Source organism: Rhinoraja longicauda, chromosome 9 (genome assembly GCF_053455715.1).
Source record: "Rhinoraja longicauda isolate Sanriku21f chromosome 9, sRhiLon1.1, whole genome shotgun sequence".
NCBI classification, from domain to species: domain Eukaryota; kingdom Metazoa; phylum Chordata; class Chondrichthyes; order Rajiformes; family Arhynchobatidae; genus Rhinoraja; species Rhinoraja longicauda.
In genome coordinates, this window is record NC_135961.1 from 27,019,737 (window position 1) to 27,031,966 (window position 12,230).

The window sequence follows — 12,230 nt, forward strand, 5'->3', positions numbered from 1 at the left end:
AATAACTAAAGTCTTCCAATCCTGGCAACAACCTGTCATTTTCCAAAGATGCTACTTGCTTTCTTCAACACTCTTTACACGTGTATGCTGTCACTTTCAGGGAACCATGGTCTTCGATGCCAACGACTTTCTGTACGTTATCATTCCTTAATGCACCATAATGTGCTGCGTACGATACTATACGATAGAACTTTATTTATCCCAGGAGGGAAATTGGTCTGCAAACAGTCATGAAATACAACAAGATACATGAAATTAAAGTGAGGAGTGGAAAGGAGTGGGGAGGCAGGGGGGGGGGGGGGGGGGGGGGGGGAGTCAGTCTACCCCACGACACAAGGGGAAGGAGTTGTACAGTTTGATAGTCACAGGGTAAAAGGATCTCCTGTGGCGTTCTGTACTGCATCTTGGTGGAATCAATCTGTTGCTGAAGGTGCTCCTCAGGTTGACCAGTGTGTCATGGAGGGGGTGAGTTTAGATTTAGATTTAGAGATACAGCGCGGAAACAGGCCCTTCGGCCCACCGGGTCCGCGCCGCCCAGCGATCCCCGCATATTAACACTATCCTACACACACTAGGGACAATTTTTTATTTTACATTTGCCCAGCCAATTAACCTACACACTTGTATGTCTTTGGAGTGTGGGAGGAAACCGAAGATCTCGGAGAAAACCCATACTGGTCACGGGGAGAACGTACAAACTCCATACAGACGGCGCCCGTAGTCAGGATCGAACCCGAGTCTCCGGCGCTGCATTCGCTGTAAGGCAGCAACTCTACAACTGCGCCACCGTGCCGCCCGTATTGTCCAAGATGCCCCACCCTATTTCTTTTCCCTAAATACATCACCTCGCACCTGTTATGATTAAATTCTATTGCCAAATCTCAGCCCAACATTCCACCTGATCCACAACCTTTCTCACTGTCCATGACGTAAGCACCTTTTGAGTCATCCACAAACATTGATCATGTGGAATTCTCTGCCTCAGAGGGCAGTGGAGACCAATTCTCTGAATACATTCAAGAGAGCTAGATAGAGCTCTTGAGGAGGCGCTGTGAACTGTTTGCGTGCTACTGTATGTTTCATTTTTTTCCCATTGGAACCTAATCAGATGTACAGCACTTTGGTCAACGTGGGTTGTTTTTAAATGTGCTATACAAATAAAATTGACTTGACTTGACTTAAGGATAGCGGAGTCAGGGGGTATGGGGAGAAAGCAGGAACGGGGTACTGATTGAGAATGATCAGCCATGATCACATTGAATGACGGTGCTGGCTCGAAGGGCCGAATGGCCTACTCCTGCACCCCCTATTGTCTATTGTCTATACCTCCAACATATTAGTTCATTATAACGCCTTGCCAAATGTGTATTGTATCTTATCAATGAAGTGACGGTAAAGCAATCAGTACTGGATTAGATCAAAAGGATCACTGCATTGTTCTGGCTTTTGACAGCATGTTAAACCATTAACTGGTGACCTTACTGACAGATAAGAATACAGGTAAACATGACCACATAAATTAACATAACTGCATTTGTTCCACTTTTAATTACGAATAATGTGTATTATCCTACAACAATTTTAATGTTTTGGCACTCACAAAACTCAAACAAGCATAAAGTGCTGCGTGAACAAAGAATTAATTCCAAAAAATGTTTAGTTTAGCTTAGAGATATAGCATGGAAACAGTATAAGAAAATAACTGCAGATGCTGGTACAAATCGATTTATTCACAAAATGCTGGAGTAACTCAGCAGGTCAGGCAGCATCTCGGGAGAGAATGAATGGGTGACGTTTCGGGTCGAGACCCTTCTTCACACGGGCATGGAAACAGGTCCTTTGGCCCAACAAGTCTGCACCGACCAGCAATCACCCATTCATACTGGTTCTATGTTATCCCACTTTTGCATCCACTCCCTGCACATTAAGGGCAATTTACAATCAACCTACAAACCTGCACGTCTTCGGGACGTGGGAGGAAATTGCAGCACCAGGAGAAAACCCACGCAGTCACAGAGAGAACGTGCAAAATCCACAAGGACAGCACCCGACGTCAGGATCAAACCCGGGTCCCTGGAGCTGTGAGGCAGCAACCCCACTGTCGCGCCACTGTGCCGCCCGAAATGCACAGGAATTACAAGACTAATACACACACACCAGAGAATTCCCATTCATTATGAGGAATGGGGAATATGATCTGCAGTTATAACGAATCAACAAATAAAACATTTTATTTCTATATTTTAACATAAAAATGGTCAATATCATTTGACATCTGAGCAGAATTAGGACATTCAGTCCATTGAATCTACTCTGCCATTCAATCATGGTTGATCTATTTTTCTCTCTCATACCATTCTCTGCCTTCTCCCAATAACCTTTGTCACCCTTTAGTTTAGTTTAGAGGTACAGCACATGAAACAGGCCCTTCGGCCCACTGAGTCCGCATCAATCAGCGACCCCCGCACATTAACACTATCTTACACGTGTAAGGGACAATTTAAACGTACACTAAGTCAATTAACCTCCATACCTGTACTTCTTTGGAGTGTGGGAGGAAACCGAAGATCTCAGTGAAAACTCATGCAGCATCTCCAGAGAAAATGGATAAGTGAAGTTTTGGGTTCGGACCCTTCTTTTGATTGTAGGGGAGGGGAGGAACTGGAGGCAAGAAAAGACCAGGACAAATCAGGGCTGGCAACAGATGACATCAGGTAAGGTGGTTCCGAAAGGTCGATTGTTGGCTTGGGACAGTTGTGACGAGCGAGGTTGGTAGAGACGGCTAGTGATGAGGCTGTGATGTACTTGTAACGGACCGCAGGTAGACCCAAATGCAGCACACGGAACCATGGAAGTAGTTTTAGAATGAGCTTTCTTTCTACCTGCTCGTGGTCGGGGACAGAAGACTGAGGCGTTCACCAGGGCTACGACGAGGCGTGAAGGTCGGGAGCAGGCAGGGTCGGCAACGGGAAGTCAGTCCGAGAGAGAATGCTGGAGAGTCTTGCATGAGGGCTAAGAACAATCTGGCAAAGAGTGTGTGTGCAGGAAGGGTTTATATGCTGGCCTGATTGGTGATCTGGAGCAGGTGAGGGGAGTTGGCTTAACGTGGTGGGCGTGGCTGGCAGGTGAGTGAACAGGACAGACTGTGACAGTACTGGGCTGTGTTCACCACTCTCATGCACCTTATGCAGTCAAGGGCAGACCGGTTGCCATACCTGTCTGAAAAGGATCTGTTAAAATACTTTCTAAAATACTTTTGCATTTGCAGAGGTTCAAGAGAACCCTCACGGATATGCTTAATTTTCTCAGATGCCTCAGAAAGCAAATATTCTGATGCACTGTCGTGAACACTGCATCAGTGTGAAAGGCTCAAGTTAAGTTGCTGATGATAGAGAGGCCATGAAAATGGAGCTGTCGACCATCTCTCACAGCTCCGTTGGTGAGGATAGGGTTGTGCTCATCCCCTTCACGCACTACCAATTTTAGGTCAACCAGCAACTCTTTCATCTTGCTAGCGTTAGGGGTAAGGTTGTGGATCTGACACTGTGACATAAAGTTCCCAATCTCTTTCCTGAACTCAAACTCATCACTTTTGTTGACCTGGCTGACAACAGTGACATCTTTGACAAATCGAGTTGGTACTGTACTCGGTCACACATTCATTGGTGTGGAGTAGAGTGGGGGACTGAGCACATAACCCCGAAGAGCACCAGTGCTGAGGGTCGGGATGAAGGAAATACTATGATTGATTCTACCAGTCAGGAAGCTGAGAAGCCAGTTGCAGATGGAGTCCCCAAGGCCAAGGACCAAAATTTTAGAGACGAGTTTCTTCGGCATTATGAGCCGGAACTTGCTAAGTACCAGACTCATTGGGCATGGGATTAATGTGAAATTCTCCAATTAAAGAAATAAAGCCTTTTTCATATGTGCATCATGATGATAAAGCATAGAGAAGCACAGGCGTTATTTATCAGATGGGCTAAAACACTGCTTCGAAAATTAAGCTTTGAAAAGATTTACTAAAATTTTACACGCTTATTATGATTGAGAGATAAATGTATTATATTTGAGAAAAATAATTTGTGGACTAAGGGGGAAATTTGCTATCAGGATACTATAACAAAATATTTTTAATTAGAAAGGTAGGACTTGTAACCATTTTTTGTATATATTTATTGGAATAGGAACAATTATGTTGGCAGAATTTCAGTCTGCTTGTTTAGTTTGACCTTTTTTAGAGGTTTAAATGTATGAAAAATTTGGCCAAAATAATTATCGAGGCAGTCTTCTAATGGATTATTTATTTCCCTTCATGCTGTCAAAATCCCAAATTCCAAAATATAACATATTTTATAATCTAATACTAATAAATTTTAATCTGGAGAATGTGTTTGTTTTGTACTTACTGAAATTAAAACTTTAATCTTAAAGGCCATTTTCTCACAACTAGCCTGGCAGTCTTGTTCACAGTCTTGCATCATAATAATTACTGCCACAGATTGTAGAAAAATAACCATGCAGCACAATATTTTGGAAGGACATTTTATCACAATTCTCTGATTTTAAAGGAACCATGTTTTTTTAAACTATTACCTATTGCATTCTTAACATACTTCAGCTTGCAAAAACAAATAAATTGCTTCAGAAATTCAGAGAGAAATGGAACCAGGATTCATTATACATGTTGTCATCGTGGCTATCCCTCAAGGGCGAGGATGATGGTCTACTTTCCGTTGTTTGTAGGAACTCTCAAGTGGCTTATGAGTCCAATCCTGGCTTTGAAAGTTCTTTGGCATTCGGGGCAGGTGATTCCAGAATGTCACATCGGGCTTTGTTTGTTGCTGCCTCTCTTTCCGTTTCCTTCTCTTTTCTTCGAATTCTGCGTATCTGAGTGGAGATGTTAACTGAAATTTACCAATACTTGAATCGGAACACTTAAGAGTATGACCTCTAAACCAACCCTTTAATTGATGTGTTTAAAAAACCCCTCTAGCTCTGTGAATTAAAAAATGCCAATCCAGCTTTTCCTCCAATTCATTGAATTTATCCAGTGGGTGATTTCACTGCACTGACCAGGAAAGGTCTGTCTCTGCGAAATGAGGTAATCCCCAACAGGGAGAATGCAAGGGCATTGCAAAATACATCAACACCACAAATTGTCTATGCTTCCTGCTCATAAACAATCTATTTGTGCGAAAGCTGACAGTCCAGGGTTTTATCCATCATCATCATTCAGAATTAATTTCCGCCTACCACGACTCCATCCTTGACTCCATCATATCCCCCCTGGTCTGATCCCTCCCTACCTATGTCCAAGACACCTCACATGCTCTCCGTCTCCTCAATAACGTCTGTTTTCCAGGCCCCCACTCCCTCATCTTTACTCTGGATTTCCAGTCACTCTACACCTCCATCCCCCAATCAGAGGGTCTTAAAGCCCTCTGTTTCTTCCTCGACCACAGAACCAGCCAATTTCCATCTACCAATACTCTCCTCCACCTAGCAGAGCTGGTCCTTACCATCAACAACTTCTCCTCCGACTCCTCCCACTTCCTCCAAATCCAAGGCATAGCTATGGGCACTCGCATCGGCCCTAGCTATGCCTGCCTCTTTGTAGGGTACGTCGAACAATCCCTGTTCCAGGCGTACACTGGCCCTATCCCCAAACTCTACCTCCGTTACATTGACGACTGCATTGGTGCTACCTCGTACCCATGCAGAACTCACTGACCATCAATTTCACCACTAATTAACATCCTGCTCTTAAATATACATGGACCATCTCCAACATCTCCCTACCGTTTCTGGATCTCACCATCTTAATCACAGGAGACAGACTAGTGACCGACATCTACTACAAACCCACTGACTCCCATAGCTATCTTGACTACACTTCTTCCCATCCTGTTTCCTGTAAAAACTGTATCCCCTACTCCCAATTCCTCCATCTATGCCGCATCTGCACCCAGGACGAGGTGTTCCATACTAGGGCATTGGAGATGTCCTCATTCTTTAGGAAACAGGGTTTCCTCTCTTCCATTGTAGATGAGGCTCTCACTAGGGTCTCCTCAATAACCCGCAGCTCCGCTCTTGCTCCCTCTCCCCCCATTCGTAATAAGGGTAGAATCCCTCTTGTCCTCACCTTCCACCCCATCAGCCGTCGCATACAACAAATTATGCTCCATAATTTCCACCACCTCCAACGGGATACCACTACTGGCCACATCTTCCCATCTCCACTCCTTTCTGCTTTCCGCAGAGACCGTTCCCTCCGTAACTCCCTGGTCCACTTGTTCCTTCCCACCCAAACCATCCACTCCCCAGGTACTTTCCCCTGCAACCGAAGGAGATGCAACACCTGTCCCTTTACCTCCCATTCGACTCCATCAAAGGACCCAAACAGTCTTTTCAGGTGAGGTAGAGGTTCACCTGCATGTCCTCCAACCTCATCTATTGTATCCGCTGTTCCAGATGTCAACTTCTCTACATCGGTGAGACCAAGCGCAGGCTTGGTCATCGATTTGCTGAACACCTCCGTTCAGTCCGTCGCAACCAACCTGATCTCCCGGTGGCTCAGCACTTCAACTCCCCCTCCCATTCCCAATCTGACCTTTCTGTCTTGGGCCTCCTCCATTGTCATAGTGAGGCCCAGCGCAAATTGGAGGAACAGCACCTCATATTTCGCTTGGGCAATTTACACACCAGCGGTATGAACATTGACTTCTCCCACTTCAGGTAGTCCCTGCTTCCCCTCTCTATCCCCTCCCCCTTTTCAGTTCTCCCACTAGTCTTCCTGTCTCCGACTACATCCTATCTTTATCCCACCTCCTCCCCTGACATCAGTCTGAAGAAGGGTCTCGACCCGAAACGTCACCCATTCCTTCTCTCCTGAGATGCTGCCTGACTTGCTGAGTTACTCCAGCATTTTATGTCTGCCTTCGATTTAAACCAGCATCTGCAGCTTTTTGTTTCCTACACATCTCCATTCAGATGCCTGACTGGAGCATTGAGCATTGTGGGTGACCCCTCCCACCCCTCCAACAGCCTCTTCACCCTCCTGCCTTCAGGGAGAAGGTTTCGCAGCCTGAGGTCAAGCACCACCCGACTAAAGAACAGTTTTTTCCACCAGGCTGTCAGGATGCTGAACTCTCTCCCCTCCCTTCCTCCTCTCTCCCCTGCCCCTATTGGACCTGGACTTTAACACCCCACACACACGCACATCCAGCACCAGACACTTTAAAAAAATTTTTTTAACGCATTTGAAGTGACTATATTTTATATTTTATGTTGATTGTTGTTTGCTGTGCCTTTTTAATTTTAACTTAGTTTTATGCACTTTGTTCCTCGGGATTGTGGGAAACGGTATTTCGATTTTCTGTCTGTGTAAACTGGCTGAGGATTGACAATAAAATTGACTTTGACTTGACTTTGACTTTGACAAGTGATATTAGCATGCACCTGACAATTGGAGTATATTTCTCAGGCTCAATCTAATTTGGCATCTGTGGGGACTGAATGGCAAATGGCAGTAGTTACAGGGAATTGGAACTTGCTATTGTAGTTTCTAGTTGAGTAGAGTTTAGTTTAGAGATACAGTGTGGAAACAGGCCCTTCGGCCCACCCAATGAATGCTGACCATCGATCACCTATTCACACTAGTTCTATGCTCTCCTACTTTTGCATCCTATACATCATAGGCAGAGAGAAAACCCTCACAATCATGGGAAAAATGTATAATCTACACACGGGCAGCACCTCTAGTCAGGAACGACCCCAGCTCTCTGATGCTGTGAGGCGGAAGCTCTACTGCTGCACCACTGTGCTGCCCCTTGTGCCAGTTATAGAGTCATAGAGTCATACAATGTGGAAACAGGACCTTTGGCCCAACTTGCCCAACATGTCCCAGCTACACTAGTCTCACCTGCTTGTGTTTGGCCCATATCCCTCCAAACCTGCCCTTTCCATGTACCTATCTAATTGCTTATTAAATATTGCGATAGTCCCTGCCTCAACTACCTCCTCTGGCAATTCGTTCCACACAGCATCACCCTTTGTGCGAAAATGTTACCACTCAGATTCCTATTAAATCTTTTCCCCTTTACCTTAAACCTATGTCCTCTGGTCCTCGATTCCCCTACTCTGTGCAAGACTCTGTGCATCTATCGATCTATTCCTCTCATGATTTTATACACCTCTATAAGATCACCCCTCATCCTCCTGCACTTCAAGGAATGGAGTCTACTCAATCTCTCTCTATAGCTCCGACACTCGAGTCCTGGCAACAACCTAGTGAATCTTCCCTGTACCCTGACAACATCTTTCCTATAACAAGGTGCTCAGAACTGAACATAATACTCTAAATGCGGCCTCACCAACATCTTACATAACTACAACATGACCTACCAACATCTATACTCAGTACTGCAAAAATGACCTCCCAACTTCTATACTCTGGAGGAAAATACAGCATGAATCTTGCAGTATGTCCTCAAGATGCTCTCAGGTGGGACAGTTAAAATCTTCTGGGATAGTTTGCATTGGAAGTAATTTTAATTACTGAGTGGCATCAAAGACAATTGAGACTTTGCAGCCATCCCAGTGCCTTCATGGCCATTTCCTAATGCCAACATACAAATAATGGAATTTAAAAAAACTCTACGATCAGTTCAGGATGTGATTTGATCTTAAGGGGGAAAGAAGTTTATTAAAACTGATGATTGAAAATGAACTTGTAGCAGGATCAACAGGTCATTATGCAATCGGTCTGGTTTTATTGGAATTAAACTGGAATAAATGGAAGAGAATCAGATTTACTGAAAGAAAGTGTATCATCAAAGTCCATTGGTAGCAAAAAAAAGCACGATTAGGATAGATAGCTCAAACAGAATAAAAGTTACTTAGGTTTCATATGTTAGACTGCCTGATTCCCAGCTGAGACCTTAAAAAGTCATACTACAATACTTTTTAATAGTCCTCTCACAATCAAAAGGAAGTTTTAACCAACAATTTCAAGTGTATAGTGGATCTTCACTGGGATTTAAGAGAAAGATAACACACTTTCACAAGAATGTTTCATTTATTCTAATCGGGATTCATCATAGATTTTAAATTAGTCACTGTATATTAATGTCTTGAAGTATAACTGAATGGAATAAAATAAATGTTCATATTATACAGATCACTGTAAATAGTACAGTTATGAGAATCCAGCCATCTTTAGTACCATTTTGTGAATGACTTACCTAAAACATAAAAGCTTTTGAGTGGCGAAAGTGAAATGTTTTAAACTGCCTGCCAGTTTATCATTGAAATTGAAGAGAAGATCAAGAATAGTATTTAAGGACTTCAGAGCAAATGGCTTTGGTTTTAGTCAACCCATTATATTAATTGTAGGAAAATTATTTTAAAGATCGTGGTATGCAAGTGCAAACAGAAAAAGCACCAAATGCACGAAACTCTGACAAAATTACGCTTATGCACACATACTAAAGCTTATACAGATGTAGTACCACATCAGAAAATGCTAAACGTTGCATTATGACTAAAATCTAATTGTCCAATAAGTTACTAGAAGGCTAAAATTCAGTTTGACTGATATATGCATTATTCCTTTATTTTAAGGTATCACACAAATGCTTTGAACAGAGTGCAATTTATGATCACAATTTGTTATCTATTCTACTGTAAATTATATCTTCATCGTGTGTGGTCATCATATTCACTCAGTGAGTTGATACTTATGGAGCACAAAATGAAAAGTGCTGATTTGCAGATGTGAAAGATGGCGTAGCAGGCATGGTACTACATGGCAGCTAACGATAGTTTGGTTGATAGCATATTGTTTAGAGCACTGCAGACTGCTCCAGTCGAATGAATAGTAGTCCATTGGCTGTTGCTAGGTTGCTTGCATCACAGAGGATGTTAGTTCATAAAACAATAACTCAGTTGTCAGTACAGCAAGGGGCTTGGCTGTGGTAATGTGGTCAGCAATATCTCAAATGACAGTACTGTTCATATATACCTTTGTCGACAGCCAAGTAGCTGGTAGTATTGCACTCAGCTAAATGTGGGTCAACATTAGCTAGGCTTTGAACTCTCGAGGTTTAGTCGGTTATATCTCAGTCAGTAGTAGTTTAGTTAGCTACATTTCGTCATTGATAATCCAATCAGCTCAAACTCAATAGTCAATGGTAACTGCATTTACTTCAGTTGACAATCTCATGTTGATGTGCAAGCAATCAGCTATATTTGTTGACATTTATATATTTGGCATTTGATTATTGTTGATATGTCAAATATAGATACTGTCGGATATAGATTGGGAGTGATATATATAAACAGCAATTACATTCCATTCCAGCTCTCACTAGTGGAGCTGTTGGAGATAATATTTCACAACAGTAGCAATTGACCTATTCAATTGCATTAGCAAAATACCTGTAAACTGCATGATTGATTCACTTAATATTATAGGCAACGAGTAGTAATTTTCAGAGTAAAGATGTTAGTTGTAGCAACACTATGGATAATATGCACAAAGGCCTGGAATAGTGCTGAGCAGTTCACTGGCTGGAGTGGTTATTGATGGTACTATGCTTTGTTGGAGTCTATATTAGAGATGCGGGTGGCATGATTTCTTAACATAATTACAGAATGCAAAACTAATAAAGAAAGTTTGCATGCACGTGACAAAATGCAAAAGTCTCCAAAATAATTCTGTACTCAAAAAGATTCATCAGGGCACTTTATTCCAGTGATGTGAAATTATGGCTACAACTACTGGGCCAATAACCAGCAAGCAGCAATTGGGCATCAGCCAGCAGAGGGAGCAAACTTTGATCAGGAAAAAAGCCAGTGTTCTATCTAGTTTCATTGAACTTCAAACTATTGAACTTCAATTACCCAACATTGATTGCAATGAGAGGAACTATTACTCCTCACTCCAAAAATGTTAACCTTAGTGCAGTTCCATCCACGGTCACCACACGTCACCTCAGCATAGCCCGTCAGCTCTATCACTCCCTTCCACTAAGCCCCCAGTTCTCCCACCTCTCCCCACCATGCACTTCTGGTCCCTGTGGTCACAACTAACTACTACGTTCTTTGTCTCAGTAATCCCAATATATTTGGAGCATGCTGAGCTACAATGCAAAGTGCAAAACTACAGATGGAAAAGCCAAAAGGAAAGCAACAGATCAGAGTTGCCATTTAGATTTCTTTGGGCCAAATGCAGGTGAATGGGACTAGCCCAAAATGCCATCTTGGTTGGCATGGACAAGGCAGTCTAACGGGCCTGTATCCATCCTGTATAATTGCACAACTCTAAGAGCATTTCCAAAGTGTTTTTATAAATCACATTGTATAATTATTTGTTTCTATTGCAAAGAGATAATACTCACCAATTACGTGTTTAAAGTACAGCAGCTGATGAAGTGACTCTTTGCACAATTGTTCATCTTGTTACCATCAACTCCTTTCATACTAAATGTAACGCAGCAGAAAGCAAGTGTCCGGGCACTGAAACTTTGAATTAAAAGCAAAAAAAGTCAAAAATATTCACTAGGTCAGGGAGTGCTGGAGAAGTACCCAAGTTAAACATTAAATTACATTGACAGCTCCAGCTAAATCTGATGATTTTAAATCACAGTGGACTAGTAATTTACAGTCTACAAAACGTGCCCTGGATGACTATATTTGTTGATGTAGTAATAATTATAATTGCAAATAGTTTAAGGTTATTTATGTGTCAAAGCTGAGGTGCATAAAATTGTGCCAATTCTGTCAGTAGCATACTTTAATGTAGTCAAGTGGCTGATTTAAAATGTGTTAATATATTTGATGTATCTGAGTTTGATAACACCCAAGAAACAATATTTCTGGATAAAGAGGGCTTTTTTTGAACCTCTATCGAAGAATGATTGTCCTGCATACCTCTTAATAATTTTGTATTAAGATTAGATAATTACCCTGTTGTAGCGACCATAGGGATTGGTCCTGAGAGTCGAACCCTCGGATTGGTCAGCTAGGTCAGGTGGTGGTTTTGGCGCCCAAAACCAGTCAGTGGGAAGAGAACTTTGAAGCAAACAGTTTGATTTAATGGTTGTCTGTAATTTCGTTTGTTATACTTTGTAATCGAATATTGCTGCCGCAATAAACTTCTTTAACAAAGAACAAGCCTCCAGACTCGCCTTACTGTATTTGTTTGAACAAGGTACGCATAGAACAGTACA